An 11,196-nucleotide genomic window follows, 5' to 3' on the forward strand; every position below is an offset into this window, starting at 1 on the left:
GAACTGTCTGGGTATGTGTATGCATGTGTGTTTTATGGAATTCCTCATAGACAGTAGATGACAACCCAACAACAGCATGCTCTTGACTTAATAAGCACACCTTATCTCGAACCCCAAACAGCTCGACTGCTCCCAAGAATTAGCACATCATAAAGGAGGAAATCATAGCCACACTGAGATGATTCAACGGAATGTGTTTGAGACCTTGAATACAATGCTCCCAAAAGGTGGTCCAAAAACATTTTGAGTAATTGTTGTATTGTGGCAATAAAGTAATAACAGCAAATATGTAATTGCTACATGCCAGGCATTGTTCTAGGGGTGTCATATATTAATTCATTTAATCCTCACAACAATCCTTTCAGGAGGATACTATTGTTCTCATGCTATAAATAAGGAAACTGAAGCACAGAAAGGATAAGAAATTTCCCCAAGGTCACAATGGTTAGTTAGTAAGAGGCAGAATTGGGATTTGAACCCAAGTAGCCTGGCTCTGGAATCTGTGCTTTTAATTATTTCACACAGCCACTCCAAGTGATCCTTTTGATCCCGATTTGGGTGTATACATTTGGAATTTACTTTACCATCTAGTTTACCTTTTTCAATAACATTTTATTTTTTGGATTATAAAAGGAATTTATATCGACTGTAGAAGTTTTGGGAAAATAAAAGCACCAAGAAGAAAATGGGATTTCTCAGTAATCCCAGAGATAACCACTGTTAATATTTGGTGTGTGTCCTTTTATCACTTTATACCATATGAGCAGTCGCATCTGGTTACAGTTCTGTTGTTGCGAATATGAGCAAGTTCATGTGGGGGAGTTGGCTAAGCCTCTGCTACTTCTATTAGGTCCTGATTCCAACCACAAAGGCAAATTCAGATTTCGGAATTCAGATCTCGGAAGCGACAGAGCGATATGCTCTTCTCTTTTGTCCCTAGTAGCAGTTTCGATATAGGCTTACTCTGAAGACCAGTGGAACCAGAGGACTGTCACCATGCCACCAGCTGCATTTCTACTGTCATCACAGTCAAGTGCTTTGACTCATCCTCCACACTAATGAAACTCATAGGAGGATTCACTTGAGTCAGTTCCTTAACTCTGGCTCACTGAGTTTCCCTGTTGAGTGTTTTGCTGCTTGGAAAATGGGAGGAACAGCTATCGATGCATCCCACTAAGAAAGTAGAGAGCAGAAGACAGATGCATAAGCAGAAAATGGATTGCCAACACTGTTGTCACATTAAGCACGTGTGGTACAAAAGTAAGCTGACTAGCCAAGATGGGTGTGTCTGAACTCTAAGGAAGACAAGCGGGTGGTCTCATGATTGCTAACGGCTAGGTGGTGGGATCAGTTTGTGTGTGTGTGATGCAGTGGGAGGAAAAGAAGGAAATGGAAGGAGCTTTGCAGGTATTTAGTGTTGAATAGTGAACACTTTCTCCATTTCAGCTGGGCAGGGGATGTGTTAAATGGCACAACAGATTCCCTAAGTATTAAATTGCAGCACAGATATGCCAGAGCTGGAGGGTAGAAAATGTGGATTACGTGTGAATAGATGCTGAGCACCCTGTTGGAATCTCTTAAACACGTCTGCAGTCTCTAGGATAGAGAGGTATTGAGTAGGAAGAGAGAAGTCTGAGGATTGGGGCAGTTCCTGAAGAAATTCAAGATTGATGTCAGGTCTCAAGCTCTAGGCTGGCAAGATTCAAAACTCCCCAGTCAGTAGGGCACCTGATTCACGGATCTCAGAGCTCAAAGTTCAATCAAGACGTACCTATTGGGTACTTCCTCTGTATCAGGTCCTGTGTTAGCCATTGGGAGAATCATGTAGAATAAGACAGATATGATTCTTGCCCTCCAGAGCAACAGAGAATAAAACCTCAGGGTTGTGAGGTCATTTTGAATCTCATATAGATGGCAGAAATGATTTTATAAAAGAGGAAACTAGGGTGAAGGGTGTTAAGTGACTTACCTAAGAGATCAGCTGATCAGTGAGCTAATTAGTCTTCACTCGAAATGCCTGAGGTCAAGCCTGGGCCAGTGGATGCCATGATGACACTGTGGGGAGGTAAGAGGCTCCAATTCAATTTTGAGCCTAAGCCAGAGGCTCCAGTTCAGCTTCTAAGAGAAGCCCTCCGTAGGGTAGAAGAGTGTGTCATTGGCTGCTTACCCAGATTTTACTAATAATGGGACACTTTGTTTCCTTTTGGCTATTGTGTGTTATATATAGACTTTCTGAAATGGAAGGAAGGATGAATGGAAAAATCCTAGTACCAAAATACTATTCCATAACCTAACACTACTCTTTATACTCAAGAAATGAAAGCTGATTGTAATAACTTCATCAAAATGTATGAAAAGCAGGCAATCTTTTTTGTTTACAAAACATACATAATAAATTTTTTAATAACCCTTTGTTAGATGACTTCTCAGATCCCTTTCCTTAGCACAGATAATGGAGTCCGGATGATGCGTCCATCTAACCACTTCAACTTGAACTGTACAATTCATACTAATTCATACTGAAAACGAACCTCCAAACATAAGTTAACAAGTTGCTTTTTCCTCCTTGCTCTGAACCCCAGGGGTGGGATTCCTTTCCCTTGCCTCATCTTTTAGACAGCCCTGGAAACATTGGTGCAAACAGCTGCATCCTAACACCCATATGGCCTGTTAATGTTAACGTAGCATCATTCCCCACAGGACCACAGAAGAGCTATGATGGAGTCCTTACCTGAGTGCTTGTATTTGTCAACTTCTGTTACAGGGATCTAGCAGGATGGAAATTGAGAAATGTATCCTCAGGTCCAGGCGAGCCCCTTGCCACATGCCATTCTTCATTTAAAGGGCAACCCTCTTCTGTTAATCTCTCAGGTAGGCCTGTGTGAATGAATGACATATATACACGTGGCCTGAGACATGAAATAGATTATTACTGAAATAAATCGCACTGCAGGCTTTATTAGAGAATTAATTTTCTGATTGCAGAGATCCATGGGTATTGGAACCCTTTGACAGGAAATCCGTTTTACCTTCTTATTTGGTAAAAATTCCCATAACTTCTATTCTGGATGGCAAACCTAAGTTCTCTAAAATTAAAGGCCATATTGTCTACTTCTTTTCTATTACCCACACCTACTACACTGCTCTAAATTTAAGGTTATTTTGAAAAAGCTTGTTGACTGGACAGCTGGAGGAGTGGATAATAATATCTCTTCTTTATTGAGGGCCGATGACAGGTCAGGCACTACCATTTCATTTAATATTAAACCTCCTTTGAAGTAAATATAATCATCCTGTTTTACACAGAAGAAGATAAGGTCAGTTTTTGAGCCTAGTTCTGTCTGACCCCGAAGTTAACCCCACTACCTAGACTATGATGGTCTGATGTATGGAATCATCATTTTTTAGTGTTTTCTGTGTTCAGAACCCTAGAAGGTCCAGGGGGAGGTAGAGAGAAAGAAGAAGACAGAACAATTGTTTCTTAGAGGAGACAGCAAGACATGGATGGAAGAGTGAGTTCAGAGATAGACATAACTTCCCTATATCCTCAGAGAAGGGGAGAGAGAGACAGAGAGTGGTTGACTTGTTATGTATTTTGTAATGTAAAAGGCATTCCGAGCTCAAGTGAATTTGCTCTTCATACAGAGGTATATGAGCCAAAAGTGGCTCTGATAGTCAGCTGGTGGGAGAGACTGCACAAAACGTGACCTCTCCATTTCAAGAGCACAGGTCAGCCCTCTCCATGGAGGCTGTTTGCTTGGAGGGGAGAACACAAAATTGAAGACCGGTGATCTCACCAAAAAGTGGGTGGACTGTTGTGAAATCAAATCCCGTCATTCATCACCTGGGTGAAGTTTGGGGCAGGATAGAGGGGTCAGGCAGCAGAAAGAGCTCCTCATTTCTTATGTTGCCAGAGAGGCTTGAACAATCCTCGACACTTAGTAAATTTGTTGGATGACTAAAGGGATGAGTTAACCTGTTCTTGAAGAATGGATCAGTTAATATGAGGTTCAGCTGCATATCCCCTAAAACTCATGACGGTGGTTTTAAAAGAGGGGTTGTATGTTTGTTTTCATGTAAAAGAAGTCCTGTGCTGCTATGGAAGTTTCAGCCATTAAAGATCCAGAACTTTCCCATGTTTCTACTCTGCCATCCTGTGCATGGCTTCTTCCTTTAGGTGCCCTCATGGTCTGCAGGCTGCACAGAGCTCCCGGTCCAGCCATCATGCCTGAGGTCCAGGCATCGAGAAAGAGGAAGAGGCCAAGGCAGAAGAGAACCTCACAGAGAATAATGGGAGATATTAAAGAGTTTCCCAGAATCTCCACCTTACAACTTCTGACTGTGTTTCCTTGGCCACCCCTTTCTGCCAACAGTCTGGGAAACGTAGTTCCTTTGGCCCGGCTCATTGCCACTTCCAATGGCAGAGGGCTTTTGTAGGAAGGAAGAAGTGGGGAATAGATACTGGCCAGGCAGCTTGTGATCTTTGCCATACAGAGTCTTTGGTAGGTAAAAGGAAAACTAATGAAAAGTTAGGGAACAAAGCCAGACAGCTTAGGTGGAGGGCCCGGTTAGACAGGTCCAACTCTGAGGGAGGCCCAGGGCAGAGCACATGGGCGGAGGCAGCAGACTAGTTCTGCAGTTCTGGCTATGCGACCATGGAGACAATCTGCCATCTCTCTCCAGTGCCTTAGTTTTCTGGTCCATAAAATGGAGTCATACTAAAGCTGACACCACGAGGTGTTGGGAGGTCTGAAAGAAATAGATGTACAAGAGCTTTTAAACTGGAAGGAGCTGTATGAATACAGTTTCCGTCAGCGTTCAGAGAAAGGAGATGGCATTCAGAGAGTGGTGATTTTAGCCCAGGCTGATTTCTCTTGTGACTGATTTCACTGCATTCACCATTATCTGCAGCACACATTTCATTATCTAGTCTTACATCATTCCTCAACTGTTTCATGTAGGAAAAGTTCTCAACAAGGTTGTAAGGGATCTCCTTGGGCATAGAGAGCGCTGAGGTACACCAGCCACAAAGAACACAACACCGCTAGTGCTGTCCCCATAAGAGGGGACGCGAGGGGGACAGCGTGGTTCAGGGTGTCTTCCCCATTCCCAGGCTGAAAAAGCACGTGGTTGGCTGATGCTCTTAACCAGGGTAGGAAAGGCAGCGGGGAGCAGGAGCAGTGACGGTTGGTGAATTCTCTTGAACATGTTGAGTTTGAAGGGGTGGTGGCACATCCAAGCAGAGGTGACCAATTGAGAGTTGACTTCTTTCACTTAGTAAACATTTATTGAGTGATTACTATGTACCAGGCATGCTCCAGGTGCTGGAGATACTGCAGTGAACAAAACAGACAGAACCCTTGTCTTGGGGAAGCTTAGACTCCAGCAGAGGAGACAAAATAAACAATAAATACAAGCTATTACTAAGTGACATAGTGTGTTTAAAGGTGGTAAATGCTATGGGAAGAAAAATAGAGCTTGGAAAGGAGCGTAGGACATGTGGGAGGTGGTTTAGGTGGTTTCCAGCGCTCCGAGACAGAGGTGGGCTGGAGATGTTTGCTGGAGATCGCTATCTCAATGGTGCTAGTCAGAGGGATGGGTGGAGATGCAAGCCCGGACAGAGAGATGTCAGGAGTGAGAAGAGTTCTCAAAGCAGCACCCGTATTTCAGGAATTTCCCAAAGTGGAGGAGCCTGGGACGAGCCAGAGGGGTAGGTGGAGACCCGGCGTACAGAGGCACAGTAGATCCCAGGGGCACCGAGATCTGAGGAAGGAGTGTTCAGTGCTGTCAAATATGACAAGGGAGGAACCGTGACTACTGTCTTCGGAGTACTTCCTCCGTGCAAGGCAGCCTTTTGTGCAGAATTTCACTGGGTTTTCATGCAGAATCTCGTGTGGTCAAGGGTCTGGGCTCTGGGGTCAGATGGCTTGAGTGCTGACTGGGGAGCTCTGTGACTCCGGTGTCTCAACCTTTTTGCACTGCAGTTTCCTTGCCCATAAAAAGGGATCCTTTAGCCCCTACCTCATAGGCTTGCTGTGAAGATTGTTAGATAATTGGATACATTAGAAAATGCATTTCAAATGCCATGACCATGAACGTTACCTAGAGGAGTGAGCCTTTAGTCCTTCCTGCGGGCCTGTGCGGCAGGCCCTGCCTTTACAGAGGAGGAGACCATTGGTGTCCTCGACAGGAGGGTTTTCGGGACACACCGTCCATGGACCTAGATTCGTATAGGATGAGCACGGAACGGGAGGCGAGGAGGAGGAGTGACCGGAGGCTCCTCTGTCAGTTTGAGAGGGAACTAGATGGGGTCCAGCCCTAGCACAGTGTCCAGACGGATCCTTGCTGCTCCATAACCTCTGCTCCTGCCGCTTCCAGAAGTGCAAAGACAGGACCTGTGTCACTGTCACACGAAGGGGGATCTGGTTGATGGCAGGGTGCCTGACTGGGAGGGAGAGAATGGGGAGGATGGATGTCCCATCGTCACCACCACACTCTCCTTCTTCCAGCACCTGGCAGTAGCACGCTATGGACCTGAGTCAGGGCAGGCTTGGGGGAGGTACTGCCGGCCCCAACCACTGCGTCTCTTCCCGAAGGAATGGAAAGAGAAGAGCTATGCTCTCAGGGCTGCCTCTCTCCCTCCATATTCTCTTGGCAGTCCCCACGCTAGGCCCTGGAGACACATGATGAAGGGGGCACCAGGCCTCCCACAACCTGCAGGATAGGGAGCACCTGCATTGCCCAGCGCTGGGACAGAGGCAGGTGCACAGGGCTGTGGAACCTAAAGTAACGAAACAGCCTCATGATTGGGAAGTTGGGTAAGGCGTCAGGGTGGAATTGGCATTTGACCTGGGCCATGCAGGATGAGTAGGAGTTTGCCTAGTAGGGAACGGGGTGAAGGTGGGTGTGTGAAGATCGTGGTTTGTGGCAGGGCGTAAGTTTGGTGTGGCTGCTGCAGGTCGTGTGGTGGTGGTGGGGGGGGGGGGGTTGCTGGGGCCAGGATCAGAAGACTGAGGGACTTTGTGGGAGAAAGTCTCCCCTCCCTCTTCCTCTCTCTCCTTCCCCAGCTCCTCTAGGCAACAAAGATCCTTACGATGCCTGGGAATCCAAGGTCTAGAACTTTATATCTGGCTTGTGTAATCACCCCTTAATTTTCCATGAGAAGAAACTGAGGCATGCGGGCCCGACATGACATGCTAACACATGGCAGAGCTGCTTCTGGAAAATCTTCCTATGGAATCTTCTAGAACAGCAGCAGTATCCTCCAAGTCCAGAGGGAAGAATCTTGGAGCGACTTCCTGTTACTCTCACAGAGCTCCAAACAGGCAGCGCTGGGCCTTCAGGTCTCCCCACCACATGTTCTGACCTCCACTTTTTTTCCTGGTCAGGGAGCTTATGAGGTTTTCAGAGATGGAAATGTGGGTGGAGTGGGTCGAGTGGTACAGAGCAAGTACAGATATACGGTGTTTTATGCCAGCGATATATTCTGGAAATTTGACTGTCAATGTGTGTTTTGCAAATTCAATAGAATCTTACAGAAATTAGAGGGAGTTGTCATTTAATGGAGTTCAAATCTGCCCCATTTTCGAAGTGAAGGGTCCTTTTGTGATGCAAATAATGTCTCCCTTCCACGAGCAGAGATTCTGTGTTGGCTTTCTTTAAATGAGACATACCTCCATGGGGCAAAATATGGGGCTCACGTGCGGCATTTTAAATGCAGGCTAGGGTCCACTCCTGCCTTTGTTGTAACCACTTGCTTTGGTGGTCTTTGTTTCTATCAGGTATTATTTTGGCCACTGGAGGGCCCTCCAGATAGAGGATGACTGGAGAATCCCAAATGTGTTCCCGGAGCCCAGACTTCAGCTCACACCCAGATTTTTGAGCATGCAGCATTTCTTGCAAATCGGATTTAACTGAGAAGAGTAGCTGTAGCATTGATGTTTCTTTTATTTAGGAATTTAAGCATAAAAGAAACCTCTATTTAAAAGAGCAGCTTTTGGATTATAGTCTATTTGGAGCAGGAAAGGAGGTGCTAATCTTGCCTGTGGAGAGTGATCCTGCAGAATTCAGCACAGCTTAGGAGAGCAGAGCTTCCCATAAAGGTTGCTCCTCTGTGTGAGGAGAATCACAGCGAGATGCATGGAGTGAAGTGGGGCAGCAGAATTCATTTTTATAATGAGGAAACGAGAGTTTAGCTAGGACTGGAAGAATAGTTTGGAAGGTTGGCATCTTACACCTAGTAAAGCACAAAATCACTGCAGTTTATTTTTACGCCATAACTTTTCTCTTGCAATTTTTCTACCCTATTGTTTGAGTCTAGTTCAGAGATTTCATTTTGCTGAATGCTGACAAAACATCCTAAATTCTGAGCTCAAAGATGTCTGTGCAGCATGAAAAATTCCATATCTGGCACCCAATGGATCAAAACACAGACCTGTGGCAAAACCAGGTAGAAATGAGAAAAAGTGTCACAGAAAAAGTCCAGAAAAGAAATACAGTCAGTGACCAGGTTTCCTCAGTTTATAAAACAAGGAAAATGCATCAAAACTCTCCACAGCCAATCCATATGAACCCAGACTAAAATAAAGTCTCATGTTCTAATCTTTTTTTTGAGGAAGATTAGCCCTGAGCCAACATCTGGTGCCAATCTTCCTCTTTTTTGCTGAGGAAGACTGGCATGGAGCTAACACCCATGCCTATCTTCCTCTATTTTATATGTGGGATGCCTGCCACAACATGGCTTGACAAGCAGTGCCATGTCGGCACCGGGGATCTGAACTGGCGAACCCCGGGCAGCTGAAGCGGAACGTGCGAACTTAACTGCTGCACCACCAGGCTGGCCCCTCATGTTCTGATCTTTCAAGGCCTGAAGCAAAAGCTGAAGTTGATGGTACTGATTTGCACGATGCCCCTGAACTAGAATTTTCCAGCACCAGCGCAGGGCAGCTGCAGGTGACAGAGGGACTTAGAGGCAGCTTTGAGGACGAGTTTGGGCCCGAACGATGTAAGAACTTGGGTCCTATGGAAACACGTGGCCCCTGGGGAGATAACAAGTGTATGACAAGACCTGGGAGCACTGAGCCGGTCCTCATATTATTTGTCTGGCTGTGAAATGGGACTGAATCTTTTCCTGACTCATCCCTTAGGTAGAAGATAGCAGAGGGCGGCTCTCTCTGTGTTTATTTGGGGGTGAAATGGAAGAACAGGGAGGATTGGGCCCCAGTAGAGAAACTGAGGTTCCCTTTGAACTTGGGAATTTATAGGTAAGGTGGGCAAAAAGGAGCAGACGTTGACTTCAGTCCGCATTAGCAGACTTTCCTCTTCTGGGAAGCTCAAAAGTGGGTGGCAGAGAGCTGAGAGTGTGCTCAGCGGATGAGTGGAAAGGGAGGAAAGAGATCCAAGCCTTTGACCAAAGTTCTTTCTCCTTTAGATTAACCCCTCACTGCCTGTGTATCGGTGGGAACAACCGTTCACGTGGTCTTATCTCAGAGTTTTGCTTCTGGTCCAGAGACGATGCCTGGGAGTGGAGTAGGAGCCACCCAATTGTGACAGTGGGTAATAGGGTGCAGTTTGGTCGGTCCCCCAGCAGTGATACCCTCTGGCAATGAGCTCCCCAGGAATTGTGGAGAAGAATTTTCCTTCAAGGCTGGGGGAATGCAGGTCAAGGCTGAAATCAGCTACTTAGGGGATTACACTATATGAGAGATCACCGGGAGAATCAGACTTCTCAGAATTGCCCCCAAACACTGAGAAAAGGTCCAACCAGGGTCTGGAATCCTCTCCCTGCCTCTGAACTCCCAGCTGTCATTGTCTTGAACACTCACTTGACATTAAACATACATTTTCCTCTGACATATTTGTATTGTTTTTTTAAACTCTATGACAAATAGTTGTGCTGAGTGAGTGCTGGGCACCTAGCAGGCAGGCGGTAAATATTTGCTGAACATTGAAAGAATGCGGCGGCTTGGCTGTCAGTATGGCTCCTATTCAGAACCCATCCCCAGCGCACCATTCATAGGAGGCTGGGTGGATTTCACGTTAAAGCCCTGCCTGACCAGAACGGTCTCTGTGAATACTGGAACATTCTCAGACATGCTGAGTAAAAGCCACCATAGCAGGAAAGAGGGGCGGCTGGGGGAAGCGCAGCTGGGAATTTTCCTAGAGACGCGGTGCAGTTCCTTTGTTCTGGTAGATTTCAGCCAGAAGAAACAGCAAATTTTACTGTCTGCAAACCACCAACGAGCTGCTCCCCTCCCCCTTTACCTCTTTCCTTCCCAACCTGGGAATTCATTTGCTGCTTCTCTCTCCTCCTCCTCTGCCTCAGAGCGGTCCCCAGGGACAAAGGTCTTTGTTGTGAACACTCCAAGACAATACGGAACTGCACAGTCCCCAGGGCAAAATCAGGGCTGCCCTCCAAGGGGAGTGATCGCAGGGGCAGAGACCCCCACCTGTTGATCTCCCCCTTCCCGGGGCGAGCGGCAACCTGCATTGTGCTTGGGACGCATGCGTTTCTACACCAGGCTCAGCAGATGGCGCCGGTGAGCAAAGCCATTCCCTTCCCTCTCCCGCCCCTCCCCACCGCCAGAGCCTCGCTAGTCTAAAGCGAAAACAGATGTTTTCATCATTTCTGGATCTGGCATGTGACTTGCAGTTCAGCAGTGTGCCGACATAACCCAGAGTTGTGCGTTGCCTTCATCCCCCGCAAAATAAAAATTCTTACTTAAACGAGCCTTCCTCCTAAGTGAGCCCCTGACACATGATCTGTTTAATCCAAGGGGCACATGTTTCATCGAGCTCCAACTGCAACTGCCTTTGTAGCCAGCCCTGGCTCTATAATTGGGAGGTTGCCTTTATTTTATTTTATTTTATTTTCAGAGAAAAGCCAGGGCAGCCAGACTAGCTATCTTTACACCAAGGGCTGAGAGAGGCGCTAGCTTTTTAAAATAGCCCTGGTCTGGCTGGCTGGGGAACGTGTCTGCGTGGGAGCCAGCGCGTCCTGAACAAAACAGGAAGGCCAGGAGGCGCGCCCTGTTCCCCGTGCCCACGGCAGGTGGCAGCATTGGCCCAGGTTGGCCTCTGCCGCTGGCCAGCCCCAAAGCAGGGCCCTTTTACTTTCGGTGGCCTCAAAATTATTAGTTCCAGATGAGTTCTTGCAATTGTAATATTTGGTTTAACCCAATCTGCCCGATTGCGTCA

General features: G+C 46.7%; 1 long non-coding RNA gene across 1 annotated transcript; it reads left to right on the forward strand.

Moving 5' to 3' along the window:
- Positions 1 to 2,195: 2,195 nt before the first annotated feature.
- On the forward strand, positions 2,196 to 5,431 carry LOC138925104 (uncharacterized). Its single transcript, XR_011440807.1, has 2 exons — positions 2,196 to 2,871; positions 4,178 to 5,431. It is a non-coding gene; the product is annotated as an uncharacterized lncRNA (long non-coding RNA).
- Positions 5,432 to 11,196: the final 5,765 nt, after the last annotated feature.

This window comes from Equus caballus, chromosome 7, assembly GCF_041296265.1.
Source record: "Equus caballus isolate H_3958 breed thoroughbred chromosome 7, TB-T2T, whole genome shotgun sequence".
Taxonomy (NCBI): Eukaryota; Metazoa; Chordata; class Mammalia; order Perissodactyla; family Equidae; genus Equus; species Equus caballus.